Source organism: Kogia breviceps, chromosome 1 (assembly GCF_026419965.1).
Source record: "Kogia breviceps isolate mKogBre1 chromosome 1, mKogBre1 haplotype 1, whole genome shotgun sequence".
Lineage (NCBI taxonomy): Eukaryota > Metazoa > Chordata > Mammalia > Artiodactyla > Physeteridae > Kogia > Kogia breviceps.
In genome coordinates this window covers 94,420,625-94,444,471 of record NC_081310.1, presented here as the reverse complement: position 1 = coordinate 94,444,471, position 23,847 = coordinate 94,420,625, and the positions used below count along the sequence as shown (strand labels likewise).

General features: G+C 42.2%; 1 pseudogene; it reads right to left on the bottom strand.

Moving 5' to 3' along the window:
* Positions 1-1,220: 1,220 nt before the first annotated feature.
* On the bottom strand, positions 1,221-1,821 carry LOC131754541 (ferritin light chain pseudogene; annotated as a pseudogene).
* Between the last annotated feature and the right edge of the window lie 22,026 nt (positions 1,822-23,847).

Below are 23,847 nucleotides of genomic sequence, written 5' to 3'. Positions count from 1 at the left end.
TATATATATATATATATACACACACACACAATGGAAATGCCACTCAATCTTAAAAAAGAATGAAATAATACCATTTGCAGCAACATGGATGGACCTAGAGATTATCATACTAAGTGACGTAAGTCAGACAGAGAAAAACAAATACCATGTGATATTTCTTACACGTGGAATCTAAAATATGACACAAATGAACTTATCTGTGAAACAGACTCACAGACATAGAGAACAGACTTGTGGTTGCCAAGGGGGAGGGGGTAGGGGAGGGATGGATTGGGAATTTGAGATTAACAGATGCAAACTATTATATATAGAATAGATAAACAGCAAGGTCTTACTATATAACACAGGGAACTATATTCAATATCATGTGATGAACCATAATGGAAAATAATATGAAAAAGAGTGTATACATATGTGTAACTGAATCACTTTGCTCTACTGCAGGAATAAACACAACACTGTAAATCAACTATACTTGAATAAAATAAATTCAAAAAAAAAAAAGTCTCCAGATTCTTTAACAAATGTTCTGGGATCAGATGTGTGAAAAGATTAACAGAAGAAATATTTAGGGTTAATTAATTCAAAATATTTTTGCAGCAGCAACCTGGTATGTGAAGGGTCAGCCTAAGCTCCACAAGTAGGAACACGCGTAGAAGATATGCTGGCAGGAGTGCACTTCTCGGCATGTGACCTCCTCGTCCTCGCCCACATTTTGTCCACCCCTGGTGATTCTGATCTGATGCCCTGCTTGCACTCCAAGCTCTCTGGTTCCTCATTCTGGTTTACAAAACATCTCCCCCCTTCAGCAAGTGTTTGTGTGGACTGGCTCTGTGCTGCCTTAGCATGTTTAATAATTCTTTCCAAGGTACTGCCCCTATGAGGACTGTGGTGGGGTGTCCAAGGTCCTACATTTTCTGACCTCACCTTTTTTGAGTCTCGGCACATTTGACTCACTTAAACCTGTTAAAGACTAACCTATCCAGATAAAAATCATCAAACAGGATAAACGAAGAATTGCTATACATTAGGGTTCATTTGAATGTCTATCTTTTTTTTTTTTTTCCCCAGCAAAAAGCTTTATTATTTCCATTTGGTCCAAGGCTTGGGAGAGGGCTCCAGGGTGGTTAAAAAGCTGCCTAGTGGCTGCAGAGCCGAGCTTCAGGCAGAAGCTCTGACGCCATTGGGGCTCCTCAAAGGCCACTGGGCTCCGGAGGCTCCTATTCGTGCTTGAGGGTGAGGCTTTTTTAGAGATACTCGCCCAGCCCAGCCTGCGGACCAACCAGCCTGCGGAGGTTGGTCAGGTGGTCGCCCATCTTCTTGATGAGTTTCACCTCCTCATCTAGGAAGCGGCTCTCCAGGAAGTCGCAGAGGTGGGGGTCTGCGCGGGCACAACTCAGGGCGCACAGATCCAATAGTGCCTGGTTCAGGTTCTTCTCCCTAAGAATGGCGGCTTCCACAGCGTCCTGGGTTTTACCCCCACTCATCTTGAGAAGGCTTCTGCACGTCCTGGAAGAGGGCACACCTGCCGCGTTGGTTTTGCATTTTCAAGAGACGCTCGGAGCTCTCATGCTTCTCTTCGGCCACTTCGCGGAATAAGTGGCCCACGCCGTCCAGAGCCACATCGTCGCGGTCGAAATAGAAGCCCAGAGAGAGGTAGGTGTAGGAGGCCCGCGGATGCATGTTGACCAGGCGGTTGATGGCGGCCTCCACCTCGGTGGAAAAATTCTGACGAATCTGGGAGCTCATGGTTGATCGGTAATAAGGAGTTCGGCTCAGAAAATGGTGTTGGCTGGTCCCGGTGACGGAGGATAGCTGAGTGTCTGACTCCGAAGGTTAGAGGGTGGTCGGAGGCTGGAGGAAAGGGCGAGCCTGGGTCTGTTCTGTCCAAACACTGTTGAAGCAAGAGACAGATCCGGGGAACCGCCGAGCGCAATGCCTGAATATCTATCTTGATGAACTTGGGCAAGGATGGAAAATAGCTTTCACTTCATGTGCTAACTCCAGATCATTGGTAATGGATCCCAGAATGTTCAGATGAGTGTTTCTGGGCTACACCTTATCTTAAAGGGAAGAGTACAGAAAAAAAGAATGAGTGCTGAAACCAATTAGAAATACCTACTACAGGCTCATATCTGCTTACTTTGGACTAGCTCTGAATAGCTAATTGGACATTTTCTGAGACTTATTTTGTAGATATGCCTTTGGACATTTAAAGTTTTTCTCTAATTCCCAAGTGATAAACTTTATACGTCTCTTCCATATTTAGAAAATTTGAGAAGTTCCAAAGAGGAGAAGAAGGGTATTAAAAAAGGCTTACTGTGTCCTACACACTTTCATGGATATGACCCTTTTTTTAAGTATTAAAAAAATGTGTGTTGGGGGGAATGATTTGCCCTGACTCTGAAGCAGAGCCTGCTGGCAAGGGTCAAAGTCCCAGCTGTTGGAAGAAAAGGATCTAAGGGTCAGGGAGCCTGCAGGCCCTGATATTTTTAGTGTCACATCCTCAGAGTTAAGTGTCAGAGAAACAGAAAGGCAACACCGAATAACGAGAGAGGAAGTAATGGGAAACCCATTAACATATTTTATAAAAATTAATAACTTTGACATCTCTCCACTGTTGCACAGTGCCTTAAGAGCCACAGCTTTGCCTTGTGTAGAAAATGTCCCCCCATCACCCGGTTCCTGGCTCTGGTGGGTAACCCTGAAATTCCTAGGGGTGGACACATCATCCCATGTGAGAACACACCATAATATTAAAAGGTAGCATCTAGGACTCTAGTGACTCAGGTTCAGTTTTTGGTTCTTCAATTTTCTGATTGAAAAACACCAGGTAAATCCTAAAACCTCTAACCCCATTTTCTTTTCTCAAAAATGAGAAACTGTAGCTCCGCTGTATATTTAAAGATTGCAATTATTCTGTGCTAAAAATGCTGGGAGCTTCCTCAAAAACTGTTCACACCTAGAACATGAAACTTTGCTTTTCTGAACAGTTTACTCAGGACTTGTTCTCTTGTACTACCACCCCAAACACACATGCACACACATGTACACACACACACACCCGTGCACACACACACACTCTTGCACACACACATACACGTATTTCTGGCAGCCCTCTAGAGAGAGCTCACGTGAATCCAGGAATAAATCCAGTCAGGTACTACGCAGTGTTCCCAGGTACTGCTGCTTTCTCTGCCCCATGAACTAAGGAATATGGTTAAATCTTCTATTTTCACTTAAAGTCCAGAAGGGAAAAAAAACACATAATATCATTTCAAGATCAAGGATGGAAGCCTCCAGATATAATAACTGAAACACAAAACAAGAGAATTTGGAAGCCACTCATGGCATTTTCTTAGACAAATATCTTCACCTTCCTGGGAAGCAATTTAAAATTTCTTAATCTAAAAAAGGAGGGTTTAGGCCAGAAAAACTGTAGCATCCCTTTCAGTGCTAACATTTTGTATCCAATGATCTTCACTCATTTGTTCATACAATATTTATTGAGTGCCTACCATGTGCCTTTTCTAGGTGACTGGGGTACATCAAAAAACAAAACAGGGCAAGAATCCCTGCCATTGTAGAGCTTATATTCTAGTGAGAAGAGAGAGCAAACAAGCAATAAACATAGTACTCAATAAATTATGGTATATGGAAAGGTGATAACTATTAAAGGGGGAAAAATCCAGACAGGAGAAGAGATTAGGACTATAGAAGAAGATTGGCAGGATGCAATTTCAGAAGCCTAATTTTAAAAGGTGATATTTCAGCAAATACTTGCAAAAATAGGACGCTCAGCCATATGGATATCTGAGAGAAGAGCATTCCAGGGAGAGGCTTCAACCCATGCAAAGCCCTAAGGCAGGAACATGCCTGATGTGTTCAAAGTACAGCAAAGAAGTCTGGGATTTTGAGCTTTTATCTGCATGAGATAGGAGCCATTGGAGAGTTTTGAACAGAGGGTGACATGGTATGACTTACACTTTAAAAGGATTATTCTGACTGCTGTGTGAAATGTAGACTGTTGGGAAGGGCAAGGGTGGAAAGAGGGAGACCATAGTGGGCAACTGAAGTATCCCAGTGAGAGATGGTTTAGATAAGAGTAGTAGCAGAGGATGGTAAGAAGTGGTTGGATTCTGGATATATTTTGAAGGTAAAGACAACAATCCTAATGGATTCGATGTGTGTGAGAGAAAAGAGTGGAGTTAAGAATGATTTCAAGATTGTTAAATTGAGCAACCTTAAGGATGGGATTGTCATAACCTGAGATGCAGAGGAAGACTGCAGGTTCTGTAGGTTTGGCAGAGCATTGGGGGTAGAGTGGAGCTCACAGGTTCAGTTTTAGATGTGCTAAGTTGAGGTATCTATTAGACGCCCAAGCGGGGGTGTCAAAGGCAATAGTATATGAATCTGGAGTTCAGGAAAGAGGTATAGTTTGGAGATAAAACAGTTCCCAGTCTTGAGCTAAGAATGCCATAGATGTTCTACATCAATGCTAAGGGCTCCAAGTATTTCCTCCTCCTGACGATTTTATGACTGGAGTGTTTCCAGTCATCACTGATGTCATTGTCACTACCATGACCAAACTTCTGCTAGATTAAAAGTACTTTGTAAAGTTTTCTGGGCATTTGGGTGTATGCCTGTGTCCTTGGTCTGCCCTGATGCATACAAGACACCTATTCAAATTACTCTGAAATATGGTTCCGGTAGAATGGATTATGGCATACGGCCCAATGGCTGTCATAGTCTGATATTATAAGACAAAAAAAGTCATAGTAGGTATTAAACCAGTTCCTTGGGTTTACAGAAATGTAACTTCATCTTTTGTAGCTATCAGTTCTATTTTTATCCCCTGATTTACCTGATCCCCGAAAAGCAATCTTAGTCAACCTAAAGTAGATTCAGTCATTTTGAGTTTACAGTCAGTAAATTATAAATTCTCTCTTATCTTTCCTTCTCCCGAGTTGGCTTGTAAGTTTGAGAGTGCATATTCACGTTGGGATGGACACAGGTGTCTGGGAATCTGTAATCATACACGTGCAGAGATGTACCTTACTACATCTCCTTCTTGGTTGTCATCCTTGCACACGGGCCTCCACTGAGATCTCTGCATCCACATCGGCCCCCTGTCCACAGGGCTTTCCACTGTGGGAACCCCTTGTAAAGACTGAGAAACCTCTTCTGGTGTTCTGATTCCTTTCCTCTCTCCATTATATTCTCCACATCTACTCCTTGGCTCATTTGGAGGAAGTGGATAGAGGAAAACTTGGCTGCTCTCCCAGCCACTCTGGGGCCCCAGGGAGCATGTGGTTCACTGTCTCAGGCCCTTTCTTCTTTGACTTACTTTGTGGCTCACTTTCTCTTCAGCTGCTGCTTGATACCTCAGAAGTGTAAGAAACCCCTGTGAAGATTCTTTACAGGAAGCCTACCTCGATTCCTCTCTCCTCCTGGACTTCAAATCTATCAGGGTTGTTCTACATTTCCCAGTAATGCCTGTGACCAGGAGACAGGCCAAGGTAGGTTGGTGACCGGGTCCTTCTCAGAAACCCAAGCTGGGGTCTAACTTTCTTGTTTCCTTTCCTACTGTCTTCTAACTTGCTAGTTCAGAGATTTTAGTTTTCATCTCTCTCTCTGTGTCTGGAAAATGGACCAGACAATTCTTTTTCTAAACCTATTATTTATGCCAAGTTTACAGAAGCTTAATAGCCAGAAAGTAACTTCTTTTGTTTTTCCCCATATTTTTGGTGTGACTGTTCTTCCTACTACAGTAGAAATATAACTATAGTTCAAAGGAATGAGGTTAGGGAGGGCATTACAGAGAAGCATAAACCAAAGGGATTTTGGAGGCAAAAATCATGTATCTTCCCAATGTCATTCAATCACAGAGTCTGGTGATCTATACTGTGAGCTCCAGCTCAGTCTCCTTCAGCTCCAGGCTCTAGCTCAACTCTGCCCTAAGACCTGGGCTTCACAAGCATGAGAAGCAAGGTGTGAAATCCATCAGACAGTGCATCCGACCCTAGACCATCAGCCTGGCTCCCATCATCAGCTTCCGAGAACCCAAGTAACAAACCTCCGAAATTTTTAGTTTCTCTGTCTGTAAGACAGGTATGTTATGTCTCAAACACATACACATACGTTGGGGAGAGTGGGAGGTGATGGGGCTACAGGGAATGAGGTAGTGATCAGGGGTGGTTGGAAGAGCCACATGTTGGGGATCAAAGGATCTAAAATATACGTCAAGCTCTGCCAAAACCTTCTGTGTGATTCTGTGCTGTTGGTTTAGCTCCTATGTTTCTCAAAGCCCTTTACTGGAATGTGAAGGAGAATACTAGATTCACTCATCTATTTCTGTGTTCAATCATAAGTGCAAAATGAACTGAGCATCCTCATTGTGCTAGGTGCCAGGCCACTACTGCAAATGCTGCTACCTCTTAACAGCGTCGTCTCTGGCAACCACAATGACAACAGCCATGAACTGGGCTCCTACTAGACACCAGCCACTGTACTGAGTGCTCCATAGACACTATTTTATTTAATTCTCAGAACAACATGGTGGGGGGGCCAATTCCATCTCTGTTTTTCAGTTGAGAAAGACAAGGCTTGTGAGATTAAGGGGCTTGTTCAATGTTTTCCAGCTGGCGATCAGTGCCAGAGTTGGGCTTGAACCCAAGCCTTTCTGTTACCAAAGCAGATAAAAAAGAGTTATTGTCTTCCAGTGTGTTATAGTCTTATTCCTTCTGGTATAAACATGCTATGATTCTATGTAGGAATGAATGCATTATATGCACATCCAAACAAATACACATAGCAATAGTTCATGAACTTGTCCATCATAGTAATGTCATACATGAATGACACACCTAGCACATTGGACACTCAGGTGTGTCCTGGAAGTAATGATGACTCTATGAGTTCTTTGATGCAGCATCTCACTCTCTTGGGTGCTCCCAACCCCATTTCAGGGCTGTGCCCCTCTAGAAGGATGACTCTCCGGTCCTGTCCAGTCTATGCTGTGAATGTACAGTGACCTGGAGAGAAGGAAGAGCTGTCCTCCCTTTCCACTCCCATACTTGAGTGTCTCTTTTCCTGAGCTTAGCATGAGCAAATAGGAACGCTGCCAAGGAATACCACCCTAGCTGCACCTTTAGGTGCTAAAGAGCAATTTCATGTATATAGCACAGCATTAATTTTCTGACTGGATGGTGCTTCCCCAATTCTCCTATTTGGTGAATGAGTCTTTTTCCTTAAAAGTTGCCTCGGACAAATAGGAGGTATCATTCTGGACCATGGCGATTCAGGAAACACTCAGGAAAGGACTTGCAAGAAATTGCTCCTGAGTGACTTGATCTCAAAGAATTGCTGGGGATGAACTGTGATCAAATTAAATGGCAGACCTCAATGTATCCACTCTCCCAATAAACCACATTTATTACCTTACAAAAGTGACATTTCCCCTGATGGTGAAGCAGTAACCTTCTAAAGAAATAATTGTCTGTAACATTGTTAGTCAATAGCATGCGAAGTCATTCTCAGGCATTAAACTCAAATGATGTCTTTGATGATAATTATCTTCATAAAAAGATGGACTGGGCTTTGTTATTATGGAGGGAGTTAGAGGAGAGGGGTAGAAAAAGCATCATTTCCCATGATCCTTCTACTGCAAGAGCTGAGATTGGAGTCAGAACATGAAGGTTACAATGTCTGGAGGCTTCCCTTTCATCCTGTTGAAATGGACACCAAGAAATGTTCCCCTTTCCCTGGGGTAGGAATCATACTGAGCTTACCTTTACTGTGGGAGATTGGCATGGGCAAAACATTGACAACAAATACAGATCAAACTGCACAATGTGCTTTTCTTTTATCCTGTCATCTTCCCGAAGAAGCACAAACAAGGGTAAGCAAGTAAACAATGCTAGTAACATTTGTGTAGCAGTTGAACTTTACAGCCTTTTCACATGAATTGACTCACATCTCCCAATAGCCCTGTGAGTTAGCAATTATCATTTACATTTTATAGATAAGAATACTGAAGCTCAGAGAAAGGAGTTGAATCCAGCATTTGATAAAATCATGGGCTTATGGAATATTGGATCTAGACGGCACCTTAGAAATGATCTAGTTGGAACCTTAGTCCAAATCAGTTTAATTTAACTTGATTCCATTGGAATTCATTTAGAATCTGAGTGTACCTAGTCAGGCACTGGGCATAAAAATAGAAAATGGGCCTGGTTTCTGTCTCTGAAGAGGATACCTTCAGGGAAGACAGCCTGGTAAACAAATAGCTCTCATACTGTGAAATAAGTAATACCCAGAAGAGGCATGTGTGATACATCAGGCAGGAGTCATCATTCTGCCTGGAAGGAGAGGAATGGGGAAGATGTAGCCTAGAGGGATGCTTCTAGCTGAGCTCTGGAGGAGGAGGAGGAAGATTCGTTCTGGAGGACCAGGAGGGTTCGGTGACCCAGCAACAGGACAGGGCCGTGCAGAAAGAGGAAGTGGCATGAACAAAGGGCAAAGAGATGCTTACAGAAGGTGGGCAGTTCTTTGTGGCTAGAGCATAGTTTTGTGGGAGAATGGGCTGGGGAGGAAATTGGAAAGGGAAATTAGCATGAGAATCTGAAGAGCTTTAAGGACCATGTTAAATAAGTCAGATTTCTTCTGTAAGAAATAAGGATCCATCAAAGACTTTTAAGCATGGGAATTTAGTAATAGTGATAATAATAATGATGATGTTAATGATAACAGGTAACATTTATTGAGCATTTACTACAGGCCAGGTCCTTTGCTAAGTACTTCACAGGCAGTAGCTTAGCTAATCTTCTTAAAAACATTTTGAGGAAGGAACTATAGTAATCCCCATCTTACTGATGTGGAAACTAAGGCTTAGGGAACTGAAGTAGCCTCTTGTGATAGAGCCAGGTTCTCCTGCTGTGACGGGATCAGATGGCTGCGTTTGTTCGAAGGATCACCAACAGCGGTGTGGAAAGTGGGCGCTGGAGAAAGGGGTTATCCTGCTCAGAAAAGGGTGACTAGGCCCCCTAAGGATACCCTTGATTTCTGAGCTGGAGAGGGAAATGCCCAGCTCCTTTGGTGCTTGCTTCATTCCCCAGGAGGCTGGGGGAGAACCGGGCCCTGGGTAACCAGACCATTTAACTCCTGCCCCTGTCCCCCAACTCTGCCCCCGACTCCTCCAAACATTTGCACTTGTCGTTAGTGACAGCTCTGAAATCCATCACTGTTGGTTCAAAGGTCCTTAGTCAGATGAAGGCTGTTCATCCTAGGAGGTGGGCAAGAAGCAGGGTGGGGCGCTACCTGCGGTCCCAGACAGGTTGGGCAAGGCCGGAGGAGCAGAGACCACCCTGCAATTAACACGTCACAGTGCAGTCTCCAGAAATGTTCACATTCCATACCAACTAAATGTGGGGAATGTAATTGTAATGTACTGGTTAAAGAGATGAAAATGGCTGAACTGTAAATCAGTTTATTTAAATGAATTTTTTTTTGATAGCAGAGTATAGGCATATCATTAGCTTGTAAATGTGTCTAATAAGCCTGTCTTCACAATATGCCAAAAAGAGTCTAATTAACTTTTTTTCCCCCTCCAGTTAGACAGTAGTATGAGGATCCCTGATCACATTTCCACACTATCTTTTTAGCATCAGCAAAGCGGCACTAAAACAGCCCCTGTGACATCTATAAAAAGGCTAGTTTATAATTAGGACGATCTTGGCTTGAACAATAATGTTGCAATTTGTAGTGATGGCTTCTGTTTCTCTTTAATTTTAATGTATTAGCCTACAGTGCTCTGGAGATTTCTAGGCAGACTAGCCTGTTTCCATTCCCACAATTGCTGGCATTATACACTTTAGGTTAAGCAAGGAGAAGCAGCTGCATTTTGGTAGGTTTTTAATTTTTTTAGTGAATGCAAGGGCAGAAGTAATTCTGGCAAGGAAAGACAAGTATAACACCATCCATTTATTTCTTAACTCATCGTCTGAATGTGAGGACCACGTCCTGGAGATGATTCTGATGAAAACCAGGTCACAGGAACCCCAAACAACAGAATCCTGGTGTTTCCCAATGTTCTCTGGTGCAGGAATTGTTAGCCTCTTTGCATCAGAGTCCTGGAGGTATGCAAAAGTCTGCCATGGATTCCACAAAGAAAATTTAGGAAGGCTGACCTTTTCCCCTTTTCGTCCTTATCATTCTTCCTGGACTTCGTTTGCGTTATTGAAACAAAATGCCAACACCACTGTTAGAACCACATCACTGATGCCTGCCATGTCTCTTTTGTCACGTCCAGGTTTTAATTCTCCACTGTTACCCTAAAGCTAGAGCTTTTACTACTGGGAGAGAGTAGCCCATGAATATGTTTCAGGAAATCTGTGAATAGCCTGAAATAGGTACTCCATCAGAATTATTTGTGAGAGGTTTTACCCATACCAAACTTGTGTTTCACCATTGAAGAATCTGATCAGGAGCTCTTGGGTGGGATTAGGGAATCTGTATTTTTTAAAGAATGCCCAGATAATTTTGATCATGTACCTTTAACTGGGAAGAATGTTCTCAACTTTTATCAGAGCCTCAAATCAATTTGTGACCCCAAGAAGTTTAAGAATGATTGGCCTGAAGTCTTGGCATTCCAGGATTGCTCCCTAATCTGGCCTCATCTTTTGTTTCCAGCACTGACCTCCTACTGGAGATTGAGGCACCCAGTAAATAATACCACTCTCCCCTGCCTGAGTCCTAAGCCAATTGAGAAATAAGACAAATGAGTAAGGCAGAAGGGAGGTCAACATATTACCTCTTTTCCCAAGTGGCTAATATTGAAGAATGCATCCTACAGCTTCAGCCTAGTGGATTTATTCATACTAACACCCCAGGTTTAAACAGATCTACCCACTCAGCCTCAGGGAGTGTTGGGCTGGGGCTGGCATCCTCTATTCCATAGGAGCAGAAGTTGTCCCTGAAAACTTATGACACAGAGGAGCAGAGCAGTACCTGTGCTTCCCCTGAGCAACTGACTCCCAAGGTGGAGGAAAGGCAGGGGCTGGAGAGCACATGTTCAATTTCTTTCCTAAGCTTCCCTGAGGCAGAATGAGTGAGGGGATGAGAGAGACCAGAACTTTTCTCCAACAGACCCCCCTCTACATGGAGAGAAGCATGAGGAACTGTGATTACACCTTGACTAACATTTCTCATTATTTCCCAAAATGTCATGCATTTTCCTGCTTCTTTATCCTTTTCACACCAGCTCTGCGATCTGGAATGCCCTTTCTATCACCACCACTTAACTGAATTTCATGTGTCCTTAAAAATCAGACAGAGCTCAGCTTCTTCAGTGGAGTGTTCTCTGCACCATTTCCCCGTGTAAGCATTCCCTGTGTCAAGGGCACATCTGCTCTGAACTCCCACAGCACTTATCCAAAGCCTGATAGAGTATCAGAATTACCTGGGGGAGATTTTATCTACACCAAGCTTGAGTCTTGCTATTGAAGAATCTGGTTCAGTAAATTTTGGGTGGGGTTTCAAAGTCTGCATTTAAGAAAAATTCCCTCCAGGTAATTCTGATAATTCATCTGCTCCAGAAAACACTGTTCAGTCATTATTTCCATGACCACTTTCAACCCTGTGTGTGAGAGGGGAGAAATGCTTCCCATAAAGAAGAGGGACTGCAGAAAAGCATGTAGCGTACAGACGAACACCATGGATAAGGGTCTTAAACACTTCAGTGTTTAAGAAACAGTAGGTGCCGGCTGTGGAGGAGGTAGAGAGAAAAACACATAGTAGTTTCTCTCAAGCAAAAAATGACCTTCGGTATCCGGAGGGCATAAGAGAATTATTTGACTATTATCAGTAAAATGAATATAATAAATATCCTTGTAGGGTTACTGAGTGGAGTAAGAGAACAAGTACATAAAGCATATAAAGCCTGGGTTCTCCTTGTTCCCTCTCCTAAGACTGCAGAGAGTTGCCCTGCACCCACTTTTTACAACACACACAGGGGTTGGCCTCTTTCTCCTCCCAGAAGTGGATCTTCCAGCCTCTTACCCAGCAGACCTGGCCTCTCAAAGTTCCACTTGCGTATGCAACTCAAATTTTGTGGGAGGTTTTTTTAAACTTTTAACTCTATAAAGTGCCTAGGATGTGTTTGCTTCTTTGTAAATTTTCATTCCCTTTCCCTAAACCAACAAAACAAAGCAAACATAAATAAGTAAAAAATTTCTTTTTGCAAAAAGAAAGAAGTTTTTGACTTCTGGATTCCTACTCTTACAAGGTAACATGAAAAAAAGGAAAGGAAATAAAATTAGATTCAAAGTGTAGATTCTATATGCCAGACACTATTTTAGGAATTTTTCATGACTTTTAAAAGTCAGTACAGAGGTGGAGGTAAAATTCACAAACTCTGAAACTCAGGGTGCCTGGCTTTGAATCCTGGTTCTACAATACTTCTTATTTGCTCTGTGACTTTGAGAAAGTTTCTTAACTCTCAGAGGCACAGCTTTCTCATAAGTAAATGGAAACAAGGTCTCTGAAGCTGGCCCCCAATAAAGCATGTTTCCTGGTCTTTGTGTCCTAGTGTAATCCCCTCCCACATCCAACTTCTGCCCACCTGTGATCTGATTGAAAGAACAGAAAGAAACTAATAGTACTGTTCTGGGGATTCAGAGCCCAGGCATTAAACAACCTGGTAGACTGCTTTTGTGTTTTGGGAGCCCTGAGAAGTCAAGTAAGAATTCTCTCCTGGAGAGGCCCTGAGACCACATGGGGAGAGGACCCAACCATCTCAGCAGCCCACATGACTCCATCGCCAACTGCATCCAACTGCACTACAGGAGAGACCCCAAGAGAAACCATCAGAAGAACCCCAGCCCCATCAACTCACAGAAATGTAAGAGACAATAATGTTGTTTTAAGACACTAAATTTCAGAGTGGATTATTACACAGCAATAGATAACCAAAACCTGGAGTAATAGTTTTTACCATTTAGATAAAACACAGTCATACACATAAAGCATCTGGAGCATAATAATTGCTCAGTAAGTGTCCATTAACTGTCTAATCTTTGCAAACAATTCTGTGTAAGGGAGGTACTGAGATCCCCATTTTCATTATGGGAAACCTGCTGCAGAAAACAGAAGGGAGGAGTAGAAACAGGATTCAAGGAGTCAGGTCTTCTTGACTCCAAAAACACGCCTTGCCCTTTCTTCACAGCCATCCCTCTAGGGAATTAGAAGGATCAACCTGCCCCAAAGTCTTAGGAAGTCAACAGACAATTTTTGCATACCAAGTCCCTTTAGTAATAAATAACGAGGGAAACGGAGGACTACAGGAGCCGAAGTGTGTGTTCTCGTGGTAGAACTGGTTGCTGGGGAGATGGCTGCAATGTATCAAGCTGGTGGTGATTTCATCTGGGGAATGAGCTGTGGGAGGGGACGCAGCAGGAGGCAGGAACGCTCTTTCTCCTAATTCAATGTAATGAAGTAAGTCAAACTACCAAAGAATGAAAATAGGGATTGAATATTTTCTAGAGATAATGCTTCCTGGCATCTCCACAGCGCTCTAACGAACACCATCCACTGGCAGAACAAGAACAGCAGTGAGTGCCATTCAGTGATAATTACATTTAAATGTAAATCTAAAGACATAAGGCTCAGACAAGTCATTTTTAATAACACCTCATCCTGGGCTATCACAATTTTTGTTTGTCGTCATCTAATTGATTTGTGTCCATTTCAATTATTTATTTACTTTATGCTCATCACTTTCCTGGGCTAGTGGGGACAGGCGGCAAGCAACCTTTATTTCTTCCCTCCATTGATGTTCACTCTCATCAACACCTACCATGCCAGACCAGCTGACAGTGGACCTTTTAAATATAGTTCGCTTGCTGCTTGCTCCCTGACTGTTGACACTAGCCTTGTGGTGACGCTAATCAATCCCTCAGGCCTTCACAACCCGGTTCAAAATGTCCCAGAGGAACATTACCCATCACTCCATAGCATCCCTGGGAACCTGCATCATTTTGCTTTTCAGATTATATCACCTAAATGGTGTACATGTGTGTTTCTTCTTGTTAGAAATCTACAAGTTCTTCAGCATGAAGGTGTGCGTACTGTCTTGCATCTCAGTTGTTTTTCACAATGTACAACACACACACGAACGTGCACACGCACGCACATGCGCGCACACACACGCCCGCCCGCCCATGCACGCATGGACGCACACACATGCGCACGTACACACGCTCGCACGCGCATGCACGCACACTCGCGCACACACACACATTGTACAGCAATGTTCTGAGTTCTAGTTCTTCTCATCAGAAGTTACCTAACATGTGTCCCTTCTCTCAAGTCCCTACAAGGGGCCAAGAGTGGTGATGGTTTCATTAAGTAATTTAGAAATGTAGCATTGCGAATGCATTAGTTCTCATAGGTGACTCTTGCCAAATAACAACATGCTCTAAATTAAATGAAAATGCACATATTTCCTTAAGATGAATATTGGGTTAATGGAGGAAATAAGGAGCCATAGATCAGAGTAGGAGGGTAGATAATTTGAGACAGAGAGACCTTTCTGGACCCTCAAATCATATCATACCCTCAAATCACTGTTTATTGTGCCCAGCCCTCTGGGTTTGCAGTAACTGTTTTGTGGGCCTGACGATAGTGAATATTGTCACTGAATCCTCTAGGACCCTCCACCCCCCAGTGCACAAACTAGATACTAAAAGGCAGGTGAGCGATGGTACTCAGAGATGCCAGGCTTTGGGACAAATATAGGATGGAGACAGTTGTAGAACTAGAAAGGGGGATGCTCCCCCCCACATATTCTAGCGTGCATGCCTGTCTCCTTCTCACTCTCCCACTGTGTTCTTCATTCTCAGACAACATGCTCATGTCTTTGAATGCCTCCATCTCAAGGCCCAATACTTTTTTCACCCCAGTATGAATCAGAGTAGATATGGCTTCCAAAGAGCCAAAGGGAATGGCATTCACAGATCACTGCAGGGACAGGCGCCGGAGGCTCCAGCAGTTGAAAATACGTTTGTAACAGATCACTGGGCAATATTCCAGTCTCATACTTCCACTCTGTCTGCGTCTACCAAAGCACAAGGTATCTGGAGAGTTGGCAGCGTAGTGCGATGAAGGCTTTGAAACACAACCCCCATTACACACCACATGCTGGAAGGCATCCAAGCCATAGTACCCTGTTGGGTTCATTTGCAAGTCCCTGAGTCCCAGGTTAATAGTACCAAACAATGGCCCTGACCCATCCGTACAAAAAGAAGACTGGCAGGCTCACAATCGTCTGTTCATTTAACTCACCCTTCTGAGCATCCAGGTATTACACGGGGGGCATGTGCAGCTGGTGAGCACAGGAATACATATGGCTGATGCATATTAACATGCATGTACATATACACAGATAGCCACATGCACACATACACATATTCACACACACACACACACACACACACACACACTCACTGCAAACTAAAAAAATCATCCATCAGGCTGGTTCTTGGGTCAAGCCAACTGGCCTTGGCCTTCTCAGTCTGCTCCCAAAGCCAGAGAGTGCATCTCTGCAATGCTGTGAGTAGGAAGCACATTCTGTCTCCTGAACCTGAATTCTTTTGCCCAGCACATCCTGGCCACTATGCTTTGAAAGTCAGCAAGTCTGTGTCCCAGCCATGGAACAGAAGGCTTTTCACAGCCACCTGACCTGTGTCCGGGATGCTGTTGACTCCATGCTCCACAGCCCAGAGGCCCCACCCTGGCTCCCTTTGCCTTGTGGCTCTGTTTCCTGCCATGTAACTCTCCTGCCCCATGATTCCCATCCGTCACTTGGCTGATCAGCAGCTGTCCACTCTTACATCTCCTTATGTTCATTCAGGTATAGGTCCAGCAGGCAGAGCTGCCACACACGGTCTGGGTGAGGATGCCAAATGCCTATTTAACACACACCTGCATACTTCCTGCTACAATGTTGTGTAGGCAGGAGAGGGAGGGTCTTAAGAGCAAGAACTTCAGGAAGAAACTGATCTGGGTTTGAATCACCACTCTTTAACTATGTGTCCTTGGACATGATCGAATTGACCTTAATTTTTCTCAACTGGAAAGTGTGGATGAACAATGCCCATCTCATAGGGCAATTGTGAGGACTGAGTATGTCCTGAGCCAGTTCCAGGCACGTACTAAGGGCTCTGAAACGTTGGGTGTTACCATCACCATCTTCATCATCATCACTGTTGTCATCACCACTTCATGCTCTTCAGCAGCAGAAAACACCTAAGAAATACTTAGGATCCTCATAATGCCCTTTGCCCCTTGCCACTTGCTCCTTTTTGCCCTGAAACCTCAGCTATTCTGAGCAGGAGTCCAGAAATCAAAAACATCTTTCTTCCAGCCAAAAAAAATTTTTTTTACTTATTTGTGTTTGCTTTGCTTTGTTGGTTTAGGGAAAGGGAATAAACATTTACTAAGAAGCAAACACATCCCAGGCACTTTATAGAGTTAAAAGTTTAAAAAACACTCCCACCGAATTTGAGTTGCATATGCAAGTGGAACTTTGAGAGTCCAGGTCTGCTGGGTGAGGGTCCGGGAGATCCACTTCCAGGAGAAGAAAGAGGCCAACCCGTGTGTGTGTTTTAAACAGTGGGCGCAGGGCAACTCTCTGCAGTCTTAGGAGAGGGAAGAAGGAGAACCCAGGCCTGAGCCTGGTCAGAAGGTGGAAGGTGAGCTCCAGGAATTCAGGGCCCCCATCAGAATGTCGATTTTGTGGCAGGATGCGGTCCATCTAGGGTCCTGGGTACACATGTTAACCCCTGGAGAGGTTTCTGATTCAGGGTAAGAAGTGAGAGATGGAAAGCTATTGCTTTCCTTAGAGGATGAATTTCATAAGGACTTCAGAATGCCATCACCTCCAACTCAGTGTCTGGCACAGAGAATGCTACCCAAGAGAATAATAATATTGGATTTATTGTGCCACACATTGTTCTAGCTATTCTACATGTATTGGCTCATTTAATCCTCCTAACACCTCTGCAAGGCGGAGATTTATGAGTCCCATCCTGTAGATGAGGAAACTGAAATAACAGAGAAATTATTTCCAGCACAAGGTCACACAGCTAGTATCTCTAGGATTTGAATTCCAGAGTCTAGTCCAGGAGCCTTCACTCATAACCATCATGGAAGCAAGGCTCTGCAGAGAAATAGGTGGTAATACTCAACACCAGGCCTGGGCAGCATCAGTTGGTGCTCCATCAACTGGATAGTGGTGTGGACCTTCTCTTGGCAGAAGCAATAGCACTTTTGCAAACTCTGTGACCAGGTGACCACATGGAGCATGAACAGCTAAAACAGTTTGCAGGATCTCGGAGGTAAGATTTGTCTTCACCTTCAAATAGAAGGACAGACTGAAACATTTACTAAACAGACTAACATTTACTGAAACGTTGGCCTGACTAGCAACACGCTAAGGCTGAGAGTAAGGAAGAATCTTAAATAGGGAGGAATCAGGTGATTTTATTGTACCTTGAATGTGTCTCCAAGCAAGCTGGGTCCAGCATAGGGGTCATAAATGACTGCCTGCCTGCAGCTTAATCTGGTCTGACATCTGTTTTTGTAAACAAAAACGGGACACAGTCATGCCCATTCACTTAGGGCTTGTGCACAGCTGCTTTTGCACATCACATGGGAGCTGAATAGTTGTGACACACTGTATGATCCGCAAAGTCTAAAATATCTAAAATCTGACCTTTTACAGAAAGAATTTTGCTGCCTCCTGGTCTAGAGAAATATTTGCACTTTAACATTTTCTCATTTAATCCTCCCAGGCCCAGGTCTTACTGTGTTACCATCCCCATTTTACAGATGAAAACTTTTGAGGCCCAGATAAATTAGGCAATTTATTCAAAGTTCTGTGGCCACAAACTTCTGTGTGTCAGAATTAGGGTCCAGATCCCTTTACTCCAAAGACTATTTCTTTTGACTTCATCCTTCTACAGAAGGTTTCTTCTGTGTGTATAGACAGCATAGAAGCCTCTATTTTTCCTGCAAAACTCACAAACAAAGCCCTGAGGAAGAGAAAAGGTGGTAAATGATACATGCATGCATCCAAATGCAGAGTATTTTCTTTCCCTTTCTGTGTCCAAAAACTCAAGAAGGACACTGGATGTCACCTGTGCAAATTACCTACACTTTACACAATACATGTATATGTGAAGACTTCAGGCTTCTAACCTCAAAATTTTTTTGGATCTATAGAGCTAAGATCACAGAGAAATCAACTGGCCCAAATCTAAGAAGAGACGGTGCCTATAGGGGAAGAAGAGATGCAGAAACATGCTCACCTGGTGCAAACACATCTGGGCACTGGTACAAAGAGTCTTGCTGCCATAGTTGACAAATGGGTGAAGGTCGAGTGTGGGCTGGGGCTGGTGGGATAGTGTGATACCCCTAAGGGGCTACAGAAATTGGAGGAGTCTAATTTCTTCTAGCCTCATTATCTGTGAAGCTACAAGGCACTCATAAAAGATCAGAAGAGGGCTTCCCTGGTGGCGCAGTGGTTGAGAGTCCACCTGCCGATGCAGGGGACACGGGTTCGTGACCCGGTCCGGGAGGATCCCACATGCTGCGGAGCGGCTGGGCCCGTGAGCCATGGCCGCTCAGCCTGCGCGTCCGGAGCCTGTGCTCCACAACGCGAGAGGCCACAACAGTGAGAGGCCCGCGTACCGAAAAAAAAAAAAAAAATCAGAAGAGTCCTAAGAAGTGTCTACTGCGGGGCAGACATGGGGAAGAGAAGGAGTAGCTGTAGAGCGGCAAGAAATTCACCTGGATTTGTCTCCTTTATCTCCCAGACAGAACAAAATCTTTAGTCTTTGGGGAGAAAGGCAATAAGCACTTCTGACCTTAGGATGTTAGGGAACAGTCGTTTCAGCTGGGAAAAAGGAACAGAGAGGAAAATTCTACTCCTGGGGAGAATCCTGACAGACACTACCTTAGTAAAATGATGGAGGTGGATATCACTAGTAATACATCTAGTCATCAAGTACTGGAATTCAAAGTCATCAAGTGATATGATGCACTAAGAGGGGTACATCGCTTCTGTGGCACCTTCTACTAAAGCACCACCTATATCTAATCATGAGAAAACATCAGACAAACCCAATCGAGGGGCATTCTATAAAATAACTAACCAGTAATCTTCAAGAGTGTCAAAGTCATGAAAGAAAGGAAAGACAAACTCACAGATTGGAGGAGACCGTGAGACATGACAATTAAATGCAGTGTGCAGTCCTGGATAGGGTCCTAGAATGAAAAAAGGACATTCGTGGAAAAACTGTTGAATTCCAAATAAATTCTGTACTTTAGTTAATAGTATTGCACTAAGGCTATTTTTTTTAACATCTTTATTGGAGTATAATTGCTTTACAATGCTGTGTTAGTTTCTGCTGTATAACAAAGTGAACCAGCTATACGTATACATATATCCCCATAACTCCTCCTTCTTACGTCTCCCTCCCTCCCACCCTCCCTATCCCACCCCTCTAGGTGGTCACAAAGCACCCAGCTGATCTCCCTGTGCTATAAAGCTGCTTCCAACTAGCTATCTATTTTACATTTGGTAGTGTATATATGTCCGTGCTACTTCTCTCACTTCATCCCAGCTTACCCTTCCCCCTCCCTGTGTCCTCAACTCCATTCTCTATGTCTGTGTCTTTATTCATGTCCTGCCTCTAGGTTCTTCAGGACACTTTTTTTTTTTTTTTTTAGATTCCATATATATGTGTTAGCATATGGTATTTGGTTTTTCTCTTTCTGACTTACTTCACTCTGTATGGCAGACTCTAGGTCCATACACCTCACTACAAATAACTCAGTTTCATTTCTTTTTATGGCTGAGTAATATTCCATTGTATATATGTGCCACATCTTCTTTATCCATTCGTCTGTTGATGGACACTTAGGTTGCTTCCATGTCCTGGCTATCGTAAATAGAGCTGCAATGAACATTGTGGTGCTTGACTCTTTTTGAATTATGGTTTTCTCAGGGTATATGCCCAGTAGTGGGATTGCTGGGTGGTATGGTAGTTCTATTTTTAGTTTTTTAAGGAACCTCCATACTGTTCTCCATAGTGGCTGTATCAATTTACATTCCCACCAACAGTGCAAGAGGGTTCCCTTTTCTCCACACTCTTATTAGCATCTATTGTTTGTAGATTTTTTGATGATGGCCATTCTGACCTGAGTGAGGTGATACCTTATTGTAGTTTTGATTTGCATTTCTCTAATGATTAGTGATGTTGAGCATCCTTTCATGTGTTTGTTGACAATCTGTATATCTTCTTCGGAGAAATGTCTATTTAGGTCTTCTGCCCATTCTTGGATTAGGTTGTTTGTTTTTTTGATAATGAGCTGAATGAGCTGCTTGTAAATTTTGGAGATTAATCCTTTGTCAGTTGCTTCATTTGCAAATATTTTCTCCCATTCTGAGGGTTGTCTTTTTGTCTTGTTTATGGTTTCCTTTGCTGTGTAACAGCTTTTTAGTTTCATTAGGTCCCATTTGTTTATTTTTGTTTTTATTTCCATTTCTCTAGGAGATGGGTCAAAAAGGATCTTGCTGTGATTTATGTAATAGAGTGTTCTGCCTATGTTTTCCTCTAAGAGTTTGATAGTATCTGGCCTTACATGTAGGTCTTTAATCCATTTTGAGTTTATTTTTGTGTATGGTGTTAGGGAGTCTTCTAATTTCCTTCTTTTACATGTAGCTGTCCAGTTTTCCCAGCACCACTTTTTGAAGAGGCTGTCTTCTCTCCACTGTATATTCTTGCCTCCTTTATCAAAAATAAGGTGACCATATGTGTGTGGGTTTATCTCTGGGCTTTCTATCCTGTTCCATTGATCTATATTTGTTTTTGTGCCAGTACCATACTGTCTTGATTACTGTAGCTTTCTAGTATAGTCTGAAGTCAGGGAGCCTGATTCCTCCAGCTCTGTTTTTCTTTCTCAAGATTGCTTTGACTATTCGGGGTCTTTTGTGTTTCCATACAAATTGTGAAATTTTTTGTTCTAGTTCTGTGAAAAATGCCATTGGTAGTTTTTAGAGATTGCATTGAATTTGTAGATTGCTTTGGGTAGTACAGTCATTTTCACAATGTTGATTCTTCCTGTGCAAGAACATGGTATATCTCTCCATCTATTTGTATCATCTTTAATTTCTTTCATCAGTGTCTTATAGTTTTCTGCATACAGGTCTTTTGTCCCCTTAGGTAGGTTTATTCCTAGGTATTTTATTCTTTTTGATGCAATGGTAAATGGGAGTGTTTCCTTAATTTCTCTTTCAGATTTTTCATCATTAGTGTATTTGAATGCAAGAGATTTCTGTGCATTAATTTTGTATTCTGCTACATTACCAAATTCATTGATTAGCTGTAATAGTTTTCTGGTAGCATCTTTAGGATTCTCTATGTATAGTATCATGTCATCTGCAAACAGTGACAGCTTTACTTCTTCTTTTCCTATTTGGGTTCCTTTTTCTTTTTCTTCTCTGATTTCTGTGGCTAAAACTTCTAAAACTATGTTGAATAATAGTGGTGAGTGTAGACAAACTTGTCTTGTTCTGGATATTAGAGGAAATGGTTTCAGTTTTTCACCATTAAGAACAATATTGGCTGTGGGTTTGTCATATATGGCCTTTATTATGTTGAGGTAAGTTCCTCTATGCCTACTTTCTGGAGGGTTTTTGTCATAAATGGGTGTTGAATTTTGTCAAAAGTTTTTCTGCATTTATTGAGATGATCATATGATTTTTCTCCTTCAATTTGTTAATATGGTTTATCACATTGATTGATTTGCATATATTGAAGAATTCTTCCATTCCTGGGATAAACCCCACTTGATCTGGTGTATGATCCTTTTAATGTGCTGTTGGATTCTTTTTGCTAATATTTTGTTGAGGATTTTTGCATCTATGTTCATCAGTGATATTGGCCTGTAGTTTTATTTCTTTGTGACATCTGTATCTAGTTTTGCTATCAGGGTGATGGTGGCCTTGTAGAATAAGTTGCAGAGTGTTCCTCCCTCTGCTATATTTTGGAAGAGCTTGAGAAGTATAGGTATCAGCTCTTCTGTACATGTTTTATAGAATTCCCCTGTGAAGCCATCTGGTCCTGGTCTTTTGTTTATCAGAAGATTTTTAATCACCATCTCAATTTCAGTGCTTGTGATTGGTCTGTTTATATTTTCTGTTTCTTCCTTGTTCAGTCTCGAAAGGTTGTGCTTTTCTAAGAATTTGTCCATTTCTTCCAGGTTGTCCATTTTATTGTCATATAGTTGCTTATAGTACTCTTCCATGATCCTTTGTATTTCTGCAGTGTCAATTGTTACTTCTCTTTTTCATTTCTAATTCTATTGATTTGAGTCTTCTCCCTTTTTTTCTTGATGAGTCTGGCTAATGGTTTATCAATTTTGTTTATCTTCTCAAAGAACCAGCTTTTAGTTTTATTGATCTTTGCTATTGTTTCCTTCATTTCTTTTTCATTTATTTCTGATCTGATCTTTATGACTTCTTTCCTTCTGCTAACTTTGGGGGTTTTTTGTTCTTCTTTCTCTAATTGCTTTAGGTGTAAGGTTAGGTTGTTTATTTGAAATGTTTCTTGTTTCTTGCAACAGGATTGTATTGCTATAAACTTCCCTCTTAGAACTGTTTTTGCTGCATCCCATAGGTTTTGGGTCATTGTGTTTTCACTGTCATTTGTTTCTAGGTATTTTTTGATTTCCTCTTTGATTTCTTCAGTGATCTCTTGGTTATTTAGTTGTGTATTGTTTAGCCTCCATGTGTCTGTATTTTTTACAGGTTTTTTTCCCCATAAGTGATATCTAATCTCATAGCATTGTGGTTGGAAAAGATACTTGATATGATTTCAATTTTCTTAAATTTCCCAAGGCTTCATTTGTGACCCAAGATATGATCTATCCTGGAGAATGTTCCATGAGCACTTGAGAAGAAAGTGTATTGTGTTGTTTTTGGATGGAATGTCCTATAAATATCCATTCAGTGCATCTTGTTTAATGTATCATTTAAAGCTTGTGTTTCCTTATTTATTTCCATTTTGGATGATCTGTTTATTGGTGAAAGTGGGGGTTAAACTACCCTACTATGATTGTGTTACTGTTGATTTCCCCTTTTATGGCTGTTAGCATTTGCCTTATGTATTGAGGTGCTCCTATGTTAGGTATAAATATTTACAATTGTTATATTTTCTTCTTGGATTGATCCCTTGATCATTATGTAGTGCCCTTCTTTGTCTCTTGTAATAGTCTTTATTTTAAAGCCTATTTTGTCTGATATGAGAATTGCTACCCTAGCTTTCTTTTGACTTCCATTTGCATGGAATATCTTTTTCCAACCCCTCACTTTCAGTCTGTATGTGTCCCTAGGTCTGAAGTGGGTCTCTTGTAGACAGCATATATACAGGTCTTGTTGTTGTATCCATTCAGCCTGTCCATGTCTTTTAGTTGGAGCATTTAATCCATTTACATTTAAGGCAGTTATCGATATGTATGTTCCTATTACCATTCTCTGAATTATTTTGGGTTTGTTATTGTAGGTCTTTTCCTTCTCTTATGTTTCCTGCCTAGAGAAGTTCCTTTAGCACTTGTTGTAAAGCTGGTTTGGTGGTGCTGAATTCTCTTAGCTTTTGTTTGTCTGTAAAGGTTTTAATTTCTTTGTTTAATCTGAATGTGATCCTTGCTGGGTAGAGTAATCTTGATTGTAGGTTTTTCCCTTTCATCGCTTTAAATATGTCCTGCCACTCCCTTCTGGCTTGCAGA